The sequence below is a fragment of the Myotis myotis genome, unplaced genomic scaffold, assembly GCF_014108235.1.
Source record: "Myotis myotis isolate mMyoMyo1 unplaced genomic scaffold, mMyoMyo1.p scaffold_m19_p_3, whole genome shotgun sequence".
Lineage (NCBI taxonomy): Eukaryota > Metazoa > Chordata > Mammalia > Chiroptera > Vespertilionidae > Myotis > Myotis myotis.
In genome coordinates this window covers 188,219,903-188,236,685 of record NW_023416335.1, presented here as the reverse complement: position 1 = coordinate 188,236,685, position 16,783 = coordinate 188,219,903, and positions in this window count along the sequence as shown.

The window sequence follows — 16,783 nt, the reverse complement described above, 5'->3', positions numbered from 1 at the left end:
TGCAAATAAAGGAGAGAAGGCCACACCTTTCCCAGGATCCCCTTTTTGGATGTTTTCCCTTAGAGAAGGCTCAGTAAATAAACATGAAGCCACTAGAGAATGATGTGGAGTATGTTATCAAAATGGCAAAGAAAAGAGGATGAAAGGAGCACGGCAGGGAATGGGTGTCAGTCTCCAGGCAGTGTATCATGGCCCTGTTTGTGTGGAGGATAGTGAAGATTGGTTTGGAGAGTAGGGGAGGCCGCATGGAGATGTTATTGTTGATACAAAGGGGTGAGAATCTTCAAAGTGAATAGAGGGCAGGGTAATACACGAACATGACTGGAGCCATAGGGCCATGTCGTGGTAAACCAGGTGATAATGAGGTTTAAGGGCTGTGTGGAGTGGGAAAGTAAGGAGCCATATACAGGTCCTTGAATCAGATATAAAAATGAACTGTGAAACCAATTATTCTGAGCAGCTACTTGTGGTATCACTTAACAGAAGAAAACAATGAAAGCCAAAGCAACCCCTAAGAAGATGGCTCTAGTAGTCCAGCATGAAGAAGCTTGGAGATGAACTAGTGTTGATACATTTGGAATGGAGAAAAATACCTCAAAATAGGAAGCAAGGCAGAGGAACAATTAGCAGGATTCAGAATAAAAATGGCTATGGGATTGGAGGAGCGATACTGAATGTATTTTTGGTGAATCTTGGGATTTTTTGAGCTGGAAAAACCCTTAGTTCAATATCCAATATCCTTCTTTACAAATGAGGGAACCAAGATCAGTAAAGAAGGTGTACCTATAGACATCCACAGGGGCCAGTGAAGCTCAATTAGGCCTGTATACTTTTTAGAAAATAACATAAACATATTTTAGGATTTAGACACAGAAAATTCCATGACATAATTGGGAGATGGAAGCAGAAGAAACAGAATGTCAGGTTTGGGTTCATGACTTCCGCAAGCTGATTTCAGAAACTCGACCCCTAATCAGCCCCGATCCTTGGAGAACTTTGGTGGATAGAGTTGCATTGGGGCCAGTGTGGATGGAGAGAATCAGGGCATCAAACAAACAAATAAAAATAACAACAAAAAAGCCTTTTGAAAACATGGTAAGTTGAGAACTGGTAGGATCCTGGAGCTACCCCCTGCTCCGGGGGCTCCAAGCTCTGGGAATGGTTTGAGTGACTGGATCGTTTCTAGTGGGGGACCATTCCAGTCTGGGTCACCCAGCTCCCACCTAGACTCACATCAGCTTCACACACTGTGTGATTATCCATGATGCTTCAGTCAGCACCAACTCTTCACATCACATTATATCCACACACAAAAAAAGAAAAAAACAAGGAAGAACTTTCCCATGGACTAGGAATGCATTTCATTTAGCTTCATTTAAAATACACTGTTAGAATCGTGTTCCACAATTCTGCCAAATACTACAAATATAGAGAAGTCACAGTGGCCTCCTACACCCACGAAGAGGCCAGTTTTTGGATGGATAACAGACAGGGAGAATTTTAAGTACATCCTGTCCCGTTAAAGCTACCCCTTGTCCCCCAATTCTGTTCTCCTTCCTTCTTCTGTCCCCTCCTGCTCACCAACCTGCCCTGTCCCAACCCAATAGAAAAAATAATTGAAAGGAGTGCTGAGCCTGGGCAGAGCTGAAGATTTCTTCTTTCTCTTCCTCAAAGTGCTGTAAAACCTTCCAACTGTAAGGGAATACCATCCCCCTCCCCCCAATCCCGTGCCCCTCAGCTCTCCTCTGGCAAACAGGAAACTGCCTGGGCTGTGAGGATCCTGAGCCAGGAAATTGGTCTTTGCTGCTCTGGCTACCTTCCCCTCAGGTTCTTCCTGGCCATTCAACACAGTTAAAAATAGTAACCACCAAAACCAGAAGAAAAGATGATTTCACTGTCTACCCACGGCAACTCATGGCCTGATTTGGGTGGTGGCAGATGGAACTAATCCCTTGACTTGGCACCTGGAGAATTTTCTTAGGGTCAAGGCCGGCCCTTCCCTAAAGATTTCAACACCTGGTGTTCCCCAAAGAGCCAGCCCATCTCGGGAGGACTGTGAACCAGGCAGAGCTGGCTCGTCACACATGTACTTGTACACACACGTGTGCATACATGTGCACACGCAGACACACGGAGGGTGAGATTGCCATGGAAACCCGTGACTTCCCTGAGCATAGCCTGTGCACAGTGCAGGCAGCACACACCCATCCTGGCTCCTGAAGGCAAGGCTGGGGCAAACCTCTCTGTGGTTTGAGCCAGTCACTCCTGCTGGTCGAGGGCATGTGCATCCTTCCCTGAACCTGTACAACATGCAGAATCCCACTCTTAGCATTAAGGAGCTGTCAGAGTGACAGGCACCAAAGGGACCCAGTGGGCTTCCAAGGCAAACAGAAGAGAAAAATAATTTGCGAAGGCACAAGGGGCCACCAGCAGTTAATTTTCAGGAATAAAGGAGAAATCTTTTTTTTTTTTTTTTTTTTTTTTTTTTTTATCATGAAATAGCCCACCTCCACCTGCTGCCATGCAAATTAAAAGTTTCAGAATGGAGGCAAATTCACAATGATGAGAAGATACAGGTAATCCCACTGTAGGGCAGAGGGCCTTCAATTTTGCTTAATTTGCTACACAGTTAATCAGGCAAGTGGGTTTGAAAATAACTTCTACCTAGCCCAGCCAGTGTGGCTCAATGGTTAAGTGTCAGCTCATGAACCTGGAGGTCACAGTCAGGGCACATGCCAGGGTTGTGGGTTCGATCCCAAGTAGGGGGCGTGCAAGAGGCAACTGATCGATGTTTCTCTCTTGATGATGTTCCTATCTCTCTATCCCTCTCCCTTCCTCTCTCTAAAAGCAATAAAAATATATTTAAAAATAAAATAATCTCTATCTATGTGCCTGGCACCTCTGGAAGTGTTGTGGGGAGACAGAAGATATATATGGTCTGGTTACTGTCTTTGAGAACTTCATAGTTATTTAAAGAGGAAGAACTAACTTAGCTGAAATAAACTAGAAATAAAACACACCAAGCATTTAAGTACTGAGCACTTACTAGACACTGCTCTGGGAAAGGCAGCTGTGAAAAAAAAAAAAACACATAAAGAAAAGCCTAGCCTCAGGGAGCTTGTGTTCTAATTCGGGAGGCAGGGAATAAGTAGGAGGAGCCAATAGGATGTATATGCTGGGTGGTGTAAGTCCTTAGGGCAGCGGTTCTCAACCTTTGGGTTGCGACCCCTTTGGCGGTCGAACGACCCTTTCACAGGGGTCGCCTAAGACCATCCTGCATATCAGATATTTGCATTACGATTCATAACAGTAGCAACATTACATTTATGAGGTAGCAACAAAAATAATTTTATGGTTGGGTCACAACATGAGGAACTGTATTTAAAGGGCCAGAAGGTTGAGAACCACTGCCTTAGGGGAAAAATACAGCAGCGAAGGGGGATAGCAAGTGTTGGGGAGGGGCTGCAATTTTAGAGTAGGTGACCAGAAAAGTTACTACCGAGAAAATGACATTTGAGTAAAAGCATGAAAGACAAAAAGTATTGAAATTGCATGGTCCAGGCTGGGTAAGTACTTTAGTAGAAGAGCAGCTCAGTGAGTAGCCAGAGGAAATGCACGCAGGGGTGTGGCTAGATCTAAACCTTCGAAAATAGAGAAAACTTTAGTAGGAAGAAGAAATGAGAGAGACAAAATTGATATCATTATACTGAAATCCTGTACACTGCAATAAATGTTTTTCCTGTGTCTCATGTTACACATTTTGAAAAAAAACAGTGATATTGCCTAATTATACCCTTTCGGGTAGATGCATTAAGCATCTCCATCGCTGCTTCTGGGACTGGGAGGTTGCATGGGTGTGGGGGTGTCCCTCACTCTAGCAGAGCTTGTGGGGAGGTGGCAAGGGCAAAAAACCAGGGCTCTGCCCTCAGCCAGAAGGCCATGGATTCAAGTCTTGCTTGGCCACTTACCTTGTGACTGGGCATGCTACTTCATTCTCTGAGCCTCAGTGTCCTCATCTCTAAATTGGAAACACCACCTTTAAAAGAAACACGGCTGTTGTAAGGTACACATAAAGCACGCAGAAAGTCATATCCATTATTATGATTATCAAGATATCACATAACTATGTGAAATAAAATGATGGGCACCCTATGGTTATTGCGGGATCTTGTCATAAGGCTAATGGTAGTCAAACTCATATTTCATTGTAGAGCGTTTTGCCTGGGGCAAGTGACTAAAAGGGGGACAAAGAGAGGTTAAGTGATGCGCCCTGGTGACTGGACACTGGGGGTGTTGTTGGATTGCACACTCAGACCTGGAGCCATCAGCGCAGAGAGCACTTCTACGACCCGGGACTGCTGATGGGAAAGGGAGTGGAGATGAGGCAGGGACAAGGTAGATGGGGCTGACTAAGGTGTAGGTCTAAGCAGGCACCAGCCAAGGGTCCATGAGCTCCTGGAAACCTTCCTACCAGAAGGCACAAGCTAGTTTACTAGCATCACAGAGTTGATGATTGCTTATATCAGTCCTTCCCTGAGAGGGGACACTCAGGATGGGTCCTGGGAGAGCTGGCCCAGGGACTCCCACCCTCCCCAGGCACTATTTCTTCCCCTCTCTTACTAGTATTGACCCTGACACTTCATCCATGTGAGTACTCAAAGGCCATATGATAAGATTCTGATAAAGCCAACTGTGACACTATGAGAAGTTTCAGGCTTTTAAGAGTGGCCTGCCTACGGCCTGAGGGACTGCGTGGTAAGTGAGTCAGGAAGGCCAGAAAGCACTCAGAAGGCTGGGAAGTAATGCATGGGATGGAGAGAGCTAAGTGCTTCAGAGCAAATTAAAGGTCCATGAGTGCGAGAGCGGCTAACACCGTGGGAGGCAGGAAGACCAGGAGCTGCTGCAATGGCCACATTTGGCTTCTGGAGTGTTTCAGCCACTTTGCCAAGGCGCGGGCTCACCAGTGAGCTCACGTGTCCCTTCCAGCTCCTGGGACAAGCGTTTCTGCAGCTTTGTGTACTGTGCCTCCCACGTGCGATCTGGATTCCATATCATGATGGTGACTCGGACCTCTCTTTTGCGTCCTGTGGGTCTAGCAGACAGGCTTTCAACTGCTTGCTGATTCACTATCAACAAGGCAGTTACTAAGACTTCTTAACCCTTAATTTGTTTTAAACATTTATTGAACACTTATCACATGCTAGGCACTGTGTTTTATCTGAATCACCTTGTCTTATTCTCATACAATCTTTATGAAGCATGTACCCTTATTGTATTTATTTTGCAGAGAAGGAAACTGAACCTTAGAGAGGTTACAGAATATGGTCAGGCCTCACAGTTAGTAAGTTGTAGGGTCAAAATTCAGAACATAGTGCTACAGGGTCTCTGTATATGTAAAGGTGAGTCCCTAAAGACAGGAGACAAGTGATTTTTTGGGGGGGAGGGGACAGGGAGATTAACTTATTTATAGTACATTTTCCCAAGCATCCATTAACTTATAAACATATTTTGTTCAATAAAAATAATAGAGCACCCACTGTGCTTAGGCATGGTTGGTAATTTGTGAGGATTCAAACACAAAAGACCATCCTTGCCTTCCAGGATCTCACCATCTGATGGAAAGAGGGAGACAAACAAGTAAATGAATATTGTGTTTCCTTGTGATGAGTGTCAAGACAAGTGTGCTCAGAGGCTGTGGGAACTCCTAGGAGGAGAACCAAATTCATGTCGGGTGGAGGGGGTTTTCCTGGAGAAGTTGATGCCCAAGCTGAGTCTTGGAGACCAGGTGGGAGGGAAAGGGAATTTCATCAAAGCAGGACGTTGAAGGCTTAGGGATGTGCTAGAACCATGTGGTTGGGATAAGAGGCATGAGAAGTGGGGTGACATGTTGGTGAGGATGGGACTGATGAGACTGGCAGGATCTGACTATGAAAGGTCTGGCATGCTGGCCAAGTAGTGGGTCCATATTCTAGCAATGATGGGCTACTGTTGAACCGCTTTCCAGAGAGGAGCGCCATGGTAATTTTGGAAAGCCACTCTGAGAAGAGTGAGAAGAATCAGGAGAGGGTACCTGGAGCGGGGAGACAAGATAGGAAGTGACCACAGAGATCCAGGTGAATGATCAGGAACAGGGCTACAGAGGGCTTTGATTTGGGTAGAGGGCTTTGAACACTCAAGTCCCCTCCATCCCAAATCAAGAAAACACATATTATGCCTTCATTCTAATGTTATTAATGTCATTCTTAAATTCAAGTTGGTATTTCTAGTTCGCTATATCCAGTGCTCATTGATTATCACTTAGCAAGTCTGCAGACATTATTGAGAGCCTTGGTGGAAAGTAGTATTCAAGGTTCCTACATATGCTCTGTCCTTTCTGAGATGGGTTTTATTCTCTTCATTTTAGAGATAAAGAAGCGAGGCTTGGAAAGGTTAAGAATTTGCCCAGAGTCCTTCAAAGTGAAAAAGCTGGAATTCAAATCAAGTCTATCATCTCAGTGAAGTCTCATCATGGGTTTTTGGTATTTGTTTTGGGGGCTAATTTCTTGCCTTTCCACCTACACTTTATAACTACCTTAGTAACCCAGATCCTATAGGAAATTCATTTTTGTACCTTCCAATTCTCATATTAAATAAGGGTCACAGATTGGGCCAGGCACTGAAACGAAAGTTTTGTAGTTCAAAAAATGTTTTCACCTATGTTATCCTCATTAGATCCTCATGTATTCCAGTGAGGTGGGAAAAGCATTATTATTTCCATCTTACAGATGGGAAAATGGAGGTTCAGAGAAACAAAAGTCAGATAATTGACATGGCTTGCTCTAATGCTCTGAATTTTTTCTTTTTCCTTTCTGTTGTCTTTTATTGACTATGTTCAGGTGGCAAATAGCATCCCATGACAATTTTTGGTGTACAGGACTCTGGGAAACAATTGTTTGACCCTCTGGTTATTTCAATCTTTATCTCCAACCCAACTAATTCAAGCAACACTGAGTACCTACAGTGTCCAGGCCCTGGGTGTCCAAAGATGTGCAACTTGGCCCTTAGGGAGTGAGTGGTGCACAGAGGAATGGACACAGGTCAGCTAAGGGTGAGACGGTGTGGTCAGTGTTACCCTAGAGGAAGGTGCAGAACCCTCTGGATCCTGGGGAGGGATTAATCATTCTACTTAGGGTGGAGTGGAAGGCTGGAGAAGGCCTCACTGAGAAGGTGACATTTGAACTGGCTATGGAGGTAGAACAGCATTTCTTCAGGGAGAGAAGGGCAGGACAACAGCAACAACAGCAACCCGGGTATTACTCGTTAAGCCCTTGCTATGTGCGAGGCCCCATGTTAGGCACCTTACAACTATTATTTATTTGCCGCTCCCAATAGCCCCATGAGGCATCAACTAGTATTATCCGCATTTTACAAAGGAGGAAATGAAGGCTTAGAGAGGGCTTGCACCTAAGCAGTCTGACTTCAGCACAATCTTCTACCCCTACATCACAAGACCTGGCACTCAAACTGGAGACTAGAGCTTGAGCAAAGCCTCAGAAATGAGCAAATACCCACCACATTTAAGGTGAAGGATGGGTAAAAGGAGGGTATAGGCTTGAAATGTGGATGGGGCCAGTGGGTGATGGGCCTTGCATAGCATGATTTTATTTTCCAGCAAAGTTAGATTGCAGTCATGTGATCCTTTTTGGTAAGATCTGTGTTTTATACAGATAACTCTGGTGGCAGGAAACAGCAGGACCCATAAACCTCCATGCCTACAAGGAACCAGGCCCCTAAAGTTGAGAGACCAGGCCATGAGGGATGAAGGCGATGTCCCTGCTGAAGGTAACAGGCGTCATGCCCCTGCAGCTCTTCATGGTTTAGTGTTGCCCTGTAGGAAAGAAGTCTCTTTGTTGCCAGTCCCTCTTATTTTTAAAAAATAAATTTTTGGCCGAAACCGGTTTGGCTCAGTGGATAGAGCATCGGCCTGCGGACTGAAAGGTCCCAGGTTTGATTCAGGTCAAGGGCATGCACCTGGGTTGCGGGCACATCCCCAGTAGGAGATGTGCAGAAGGCAGCTGATCGGTGTTTCTCTCTCATCGATGTTTCTGATTCTCTGTCTCTCTCCCTTCCTCTCTGTAAAAAATCAATAAAATATATTAAAAAAAATAAAAATAAAAAAAATAAAATTTTGAAAACCAAAATTTTATTTGAAATTTCTTAATCTTAAAATGTAGAAAACTAATTTAGATTATTTTTAGAACCTTTTCAGGGCCAAACAGGTTATGTGTATACCTGCTAGTTCAAAACCTCTGGCAAAGAGTACCCCTTGGAATAGAGAGTGCTTAGAGGCAAGGAGACCAATGTTAGGAGGCCACTGTAATAGTTTAGACAAAAGAAGCCCTAAGCAAAGGCCATAGCAGTAGGCATGAAGAGGAGGGGTTAGGCCTGAAACAAATTTTAAATGGGTTAAATCAAACTTGGTGGCTTTGGACATGGAGGGTGGCAGAAGGAGGAGTCTAAATTGTCTGGGTGGATGATGGAGCTGTTAATTCATTTAAGTTTTGGACAAGTGTTTATTGAGTATCTACTATAGGTGCGGTTTTGTGTTAGGAGTGGAAATACATCAAGGACTGACATAGTACTTTGCTGTGAAGGAGCCCAGAATTTTGTGAGAAGGTCTGTTGGAGAGTAAGCACAGAGAAATTTGGGGGCACAAAGGAGCACCTCCTCCAGTCTTAGGAAGTGGGGTTCCAGGGAAGGCTCTGCTGCTGAGAAATACAGGAGAAGTGCACATGGGAGAGAGACGATCATGAATCTGATTTTGAATTACCTGAGCTGAGCCTTATCTCCAACCCTGCAATTTCTGTGATCTGATACCCTCCATGATGTTTTTAGTTCCGTGACGGTTAAAAGCCCAGATAGCTCGCTCACTTTTATGACACATTCCTTTCTTGCAGTCATGTTTTCCATTTGTGCTCTATTAAGATGGTCAGCATAAGTGGGCACATCACTGAGAGTGTAGTAGATGTGTTACCGCCTTTGCCCCCAGCTTCCCCAGGTCCCTTCCCACTAGCTGTCTGTCTTGTGTGTTGCAATATTTGTAAAGTGAGCCTGTGCTTGCTTTTTTAGTTTACTCATCACTGTTGTGGTGAGTGATCTGCTTTCTTTCAGGTATTATTATTTGGTGGACTAGGGGGGCGGGCATTACATGCTGTTAATCACTCTACCTACTTCTGGAGAGTACCCCACATTCTTTATTGAGATCCTTTAGAAAGTTCTGTTTCATTCACTCAACAAATATTTACTGGGTGCCTACCAAGTGCTAGGAACTGTTATAGCTGCTTAGTATTCATCTGTGAATAACGAAGGACTCCTACCCTTAGGTAGCCTTACTTTGCTGCAAGTAGTTGAGCCAGGAGAATGTTCTCTCTAGCTCTCTCTTAAGTGGGGCTGTGCTCTTCATCACCTGAGCCTCTCCATTCCCTTAGTGTGGCTTTTCCACAGCATGGCAGCTCCTTAACCTGGCAAGTAGAGATCCACTGTCCCAAACAGGACACTAAATGCTTTGCCCAAGTTCTAAATATCACTGTTTTAAATCCCACAGATGGAAGCCCCTCTGCATACTCTGAAACCAATTTATGTTCTCTTTTGAGAAGATAAATTCTTAAATCCTATCCATTGACCATTCATTAGACATGCACCTTCTGTCGTAAAGCTCTTAAATCTTTAATTCTTTGTCTTCAACTAGGAGTTCTTTCTGGGGGAAAGTTTCCAAAGGGTGCCTGGGATGCAAGCTTGAGCTGGTTCATGAAGTTGAATTTGGTAGCTAAAGCAGGATATTCAACCAAATTTCCCTGGGGGGGGGGGGGTTGTTTCTCATCAGATTGACAGGCATGCAAGGAACCCAGACGTTTGCCTACTTAGAGAACACTGGTGCAGGTTGTGGGGAGGGATATCTTGGAATTACAAGCTGCTCCTTGAGCATATAGAAAACCAAATGCAGTAGTTCAAAACCACCTCACATACTGGGAATCCTCTACCTTTTTGGATCACCCTGGATCTACAGCAGACACTTCATAGCATCTATGAGCCACAAAAAGGTAAGCAATGTAGAGGAAAGAGAAAAGTTCAACAAAGAAAGAGTTTAAAAGAACACCCAAGAAAGTTAGATGCTTTTCCTTAATCATTCTGTGACCTTGGCCAAGCAATTAGGCCTTTCTGAGCTTCAATTTTACTCTTCCATTATATTATTTTTAAAAGAGAGGTTAAAATACAAGAAATGTATGTCCATAAGATACTATGCAACTGTAAATTTTTAACTGTAGTTGTTATTATTATTTGTAGCAGGCCTCTCTCTTGGAGTAAATACTATTCTGGACCTTAATCCATGGACACCCCTTCAGCAGGCTGAAGACAGTCTAATTGCCAGTGCCTAGTGAGTCAAGCCCTCCCTGCCCCACCCATCAGCCAGCCAGCATGGGGCTAAGGAATCTGTGCAGCTGTCATCTTGCCACCATCTAGCATGGACCTTGCATTTTATTGCTTCTGAGCTAAGGCTGGAAATTCTTTGGCAAGAGCCCCACAAGCCCAGACTTGTCTATTTCACTGCACCCAGTTTGATGAGGGCACTGCACAGTACCAGGAGGCAAGGAGCTATAAGCTCATCAGGGACAGATCACTGGCACACGTCCTGTGGCCTCTCTGAGTTCAGTGTGGGCTCCATCCTGTGCAACTGGCTAGGGTCACATCCGGAGCAATGGGATTAAGGCATACAATGAGAGTAAAATGATGCCATGGGCCTGGAATTTTGGGAAATGGGTGTGGTCAATCTGAGAACACTAATGAAGCAGTCCATGGGATTTAGCCAGAACTAAAGAATCTTAAAAATCTCACATTCCTGGCACCTACCCAGCCCTATATATTTAGGGTTCAGCAGTTCCATTTGGATTTATGTTCTCAGATGGAAGATCAAAAGGACAATAGTATAAAATGTCAATCATTGATCACTGTTGATGAGGTTAAAAAGAGAAGGAAGAGTTAGAGCGGTTAGCATCCATTTATAAATGCTTTGCATGAGTTATTAGAATTGGGAAAGTGACTATCATAAATTTTAATACTAAAAGGAACCCTCAAGATCACAAGGACTAGAGACAAGAGGAGAAGGCAATGTGATGACAGAGGCAGAGGTTGTAGTGATGCAGACAGAGGCAGAGGTTGTAGTGATGCAGCCACAAGCTAAGGAATGCCTGCAGCCACCAGGAACTGTAAGGGGCAGCATCTGAATTTAGCCCCGAGATTTTCTTCTTCTGTCCTCCAGAACCATGAGAGATTCAATTCCTGTTGTTAATCCTAGGAACTAACTTCAGAAGATGCAGACTCTGGCCTTCAATCATCCCAGTGCTGGAAGATTTGCTGACCTTCAAATGTAAAACCAGGATGACACAGAACCAGGATGATGAAGACCAGGATGACGCACACCAGACCATCACTTGACCAGTTTTGAGATCCGTATCAGAATGGACTGTGCTAGTATGCATGTAGAGAATTTTTCAACCTCCTCCCCTTGATTTATTTGTTCTGCTTTTTCTCTCCCTCCTTATAGAAACCTCTGTTGTACTGAAATACTGAAATGGGCTTTGCAACAAGAGTCCCCCATCTCCTCAGGTGACTGGCACTTGAGTAAACCACTTTCCCTTTTCACCAGCATCTGTTTCACGAGTTTAGTTTTTGTGGAAGCAGGTATCTGGACTTGGGTTCTGGTTCCATTTATGAACCAGGAAGTCCTTACTGGATACCAAATCTGCCAGAGCCTTGATTTTGAACTTCCCAGCCTCCAGGCTGCGAGAAATAATTTTGTTGTTGTTTATAAGCCACTAGTGAAAAAACAAAAAAGATCATGAGGACTGGGATCCAGAGTACTTATGTGAATTTTCTAAGATTGCACACAATTGAGTGATGTAATCTATACTACATGCCAATCCAGTGAATGTGGGATAAAATATTCAAAAGAGAGCAAATCTATCATTACATGTGTAGATATGTTATGTACAAGGATTTCCATGATAGTATTATTTATGATGACAAAAATCAAAGCAACATAAATATCTATTGTCCATTAATAGAGAATTTTAAAAACACTTTATGGTAGATACATGTAACAGAATACTTGTAGCAATTACAAAGAACAGTGTAAATCTAGTTTTATTAACATGGGAAGTTGTGGGGCTGAGCTAGAGGGGACACTGTGACCTGTTGTGTGATAATAGCAGACGTTAATGCACATATACATCAAGCATGTCAAACTCAAAGGCTAACACAGGCCAAGTAAACAAGGTTTAAGTTTAAGTGGGCCGCAAAAAAACAACAACAAAAGCTTCAATTCTCATAGAAATGTAGGTTTATTTCAATAGGGAAAGGCTGAATACAAAGGGCTGAAATAAACGAGTAATCATTAGCATAAAATAATAGAACATTTTAATAAAAATTAATATTTTTTCTTGAACATTAACTTACCAGACACTGAATAACTGCACAAATTAATAAGCATAACACAAATAAACCTATATTTCTTATTCTCCAAAAGTGAAATATTTCCTGTTGCACACACCAAACAAGTCAGTCCAAGACTAATGACGTGTGGCAATCAGCTGCTAAAATATTCACTGCTAGTATTAGTGGAGAAAATGGTGCGCCGTGAGTAAGGCACATAAGGGAAATGAATGCAACACGATTATAGTAATCAGTCATTAGCGAATGTTGTAGTTCATTATTAATAATTACAAATAACAGGATATTGTAAAAATTAAGTTAATAAATTTTTATTAAAACGTTTCTTACATACCGTTATACTGGCCAGGCCGCAAAAATATTCATTGTGGGCTGCAAGTTTGACACGCTTGATGTACATCATCTTGGATTATATTTTATACATGTGTACCTACAAATGAAAGAATGTTTTCAATGATTATCTCAGAAGCAAAGTTTAGGATGATTTTAATTTTATTATTTACATTTTAATGCATTATTGAAATTTTGTTCAAAGAATGATTCATTTTCCCTGGCCAGTGTGGCTCATTTGGTTGGGTGTTGTCACATGCACCTAAAGGTTGCCGGTTTGATTCCCAGTCAGGGCACATGCTGGGGTTGCAGCCTAGATCGCCTGGTAGGGGTCATGCAGGAGGCAGCTGATTGATGTTTGTCTTTCTCATTCTCTTTCTCTCTCCCTCCCTCTCCCCTCCTCTCTCTCTAAAAATCAATAAAAACATTTTAAAAAAATAGATCACTTTTTACAACCAGAAATCAAATAGTAAAAGGACATCCTTTGGGGGTCATGGATCCTGTGTGCAGTTTCAGAGTTCTGTAGGATGGTGGGAGTGAATGTCTTCACATGTGGTAGGTTAACAGTTGTTTTCCCCTCAATATAGGCAAGTGCTGCCCAGCACACAATCCAGAAGGAAGGGCATTTGGAGGGTATGATGCCTTGGATCTTCAAAAGAAACTTCTTAGTATAAATAGTATATTAAGTATAAATAGTATATTAAGTATAAATAGTATATTAAGACATTCCTAGTCCAAACAGTATATTAAGACATTCCCAGGACATCAAAATAAAATCTTTTATTAAGAGTAAAAATTAGGAAGAATAGAGTGGTTGTTTTGAGCCTCTGTGGATGTGACCCTCCCCAAGAATAGTCACAAAGGGTGGCAGAGATTGATGGACCACCCCCACCCCCCCAGTCTAATTTACATGATTGGGTGTAGTCTCAGGCAAGTATGGCTAAGATGAAATTATAATTAGAAATTTGTTACTGAATAAATCATGCTGATAGCACTGTAATTTGACTGAAGGTCTAGTGTGTTAACCAAAGAGGGGATGATCGGTGTGGGGTCTGGAAAAGGAGCTTTGCATGCTCATCAGCTTTTACCCAGCCCTGCTAGGAAAGACAGGCTGTAAAGCCAGAGACTGCAGACTCTGCCAGGTTAGAGTGCCTTGAGACACCTCCCCGCACTGCCCCACAAAAAGTGGGGTGGACCTGGCATCCTTGTTTTTGGAATGGCAAATGCTACCTTGGTGTGTGTGTGTGTGTGTGTGTGTGTGTGTGTGTGTGTGTATGCACATGCGTGCATGTGCGCGCATTGGCATACCAGTCTTAAGGATTTGAAAGAGGTTGTTTAGTCTTGTTAGACCTAAAAACATTCAACTAATCACCTTAAAATTTAACCAGAAAGAATTTCCAATGAGGCTGAATTATTGAGTCACTCTACTTAGTTTTTATTTGTTGTTAGCAAGACATAATTTGTGAGCCTGAAAGTGCTAACTTGGTGTCAAAGTTAACTTCTGTAGTGTCCCTGTGTGCTCTACTGACCACACAGGCCTAGTGGGGAATACATTTTAAGACACACCCCCACCCAGGAGGGGCTGTGTGGCCCCCTTCCACAACAATTTCCATGGGCAAATTAAAAAATATGTGCTCATTGCTTTTCTTACAGCTGTGGGGGGCTTAGCTAAAGGGTGCTCTGGTCAGCAGCTGAGTTAGAGGGGAAAATTTTGGAGGAGGACACAGATACTTTTACTTGAAAATTGGACCCTCCATTGATTAAATGTTCTAGATTTTAATGTAGGTAACATCTACCTACTAGACCTGCTGCCCACTCTATGCAAAGGGGGGGCGGGCAGTCACTGTTCCATTACTTGTGAATACTCAGTACCTGAAATGGTCCATTAAGCGGTAGGAGTCAAGTGGTCAGTAGCATGAGGGCCAAAGTGAAGAAGACAATATACCTTTAAGATCTCCCTCTGGTGTTGCAGTTGACTTTAGTTCTAGAAAGATAGGATCTTTTCACTTCTTAGTTTGTTTGCTTGTTATTCTTCTCTGGCTATGAAGCCATAGCCATTTAGACATAGCTTGGGTGGTTGTTCTTTTAGCCATTTCAACCACCCATACACATCCCAACTGCCCGAACAAGTTGATTACAGAAATTAATATTAATCTGGTAACTGTCCAAGGTGGCGGGGCTGGCTTATTTCACCTGCCGAGATTCAGATGTCGTCTTCAACGCAGCCATGTCTCTTCTACAACCGCGTACATCATAGCGCTTTGTTATGGAGACTTTCCACTCAGCTGGAAATTTCAGGCCAAGGGCCCGTAATCTTGGAAACTTAAAGTTTCATCAGGTTTATCTTTCAAAAGCAGTTTCGGGACAAGCTCGCTAAAAGACAAGAAAAGGGAAGACTAGAAGGCTTTTAGAGACTTCTCATTTTGTAAAATTACATCAAAATCACATCTTGCTGAAAGGATTTTAAGAAAGCAAACAATAAAACAGGAAAAAACAGCCAGTGGGAGAAATAAAGAGAAGTGCATAGCAGAAAGAGGTGACAGGAAGAAAGATGAAATTTCTGGTAAGTTCTCAAATTTCAAACAGGAGTGGCAAGGAGCACATATTCATTAGACTTGGAAAAATGCTATTTATCATTTTTAATCGGTTTACCTCTCAAGCAGTGGTTGCTAATATGAACATTGACATTCCCTGCACATATCACAGCTTTGGGGAGCAGGTTTGAGATTCTTTTTGGCTAAGTGAGTTTGAGCAAAAACAAGTTCAAGCTCTTCTTAGTTTTCTTTCCTAGGGGCCACTGGTGGGGCGGTGGGGGGGGGGGGGGGCGGGCGTTGCTGGGCAGACCTTCCTTAGGAGAGTTCTCCTGATATCTAGTCATTAAAAGCCTTTGATTCCTACATTCACTGAAAGCATTTACACCAGTTCATACTTGAAAATCTGCCCCAGATGGCACCATGCCAGGAGTTGATTCTTATTGCTTCAGAAGGAAGGGCAAATATTGCCGTGTCTGAGCGGCACTGTGGCACTGGGCAAGAAGGGACATTCCTTCCCAAGAATATATGGCTTTATTGGGGTCAGATGAAACTTTGCCCAGTTCTTTACTCATGTAGAAAGCGAATGTGTCTAATCCACTTTCCCAAGGAGGGGAACGGGAGCACAGCAGGAAGGCAGATGAGTCCTACTTGTTTGAATGGACTGAGAAGACACCAGACAGAGCTGCATTCTCCAACCCCAATGCGGTTTTAGACCCTGAACCCTTTGCTGTCTGCAGACTTAAAATTGTCCAGCTCACAGCCATGGAAAGAAACAGCCTTACTGCTTTAATCCCTTCCAGAGGCACAATGGACCAGAGCCTCAGCCAGAACAGGTCCAGTTTCCTCCTCAGACTTGATAACTTCGCTTTATAAAATGAGCTCATAATTAACCATTTCAAGGGTTAATTATGATTCTTTAGAGATCCTGGACTGGCATTTATTTTTTAAAAAATGTTTACACAATTTAGCTTTATGTGCTATGTGTGTGTGTGTGTGTGTGTGTGTGTGTGTGTGTGTGTGTGTGTGTTAAGATCCAAAGCATTTAACATTTTCTTTCCAAACCCTACATCTCCAAATGTACTTGGGAGGAGAGACTTATTAGGTCCATTAGGAAGACTATGTTATATACTCCCTTAAAATTATGGTGAGAAACCATATGCAAGAGGGCAGGTCACTGGCTCACCCCATTGCCAGGCAGTGGGAAGAGAGTTTGACACTGGCAGAAGGCCTTGGGGGTGAAAAGCAAATGGAAGGGTGGGAGAAGGCTGGGGGGAGTGGTAGAATGCTGCTCCAAGAGAATGTGTGTCATTCTGTTCTTTATAGCCCAAGAGGGTTCCTGGGCCTCACCATCCTGCCCTCCCCGACGGTTAGGCTGCTCAGAGATCACAGGAACCAACCTATTGCTGGGAGTGGCTCCTCTCAAACAGGCATTT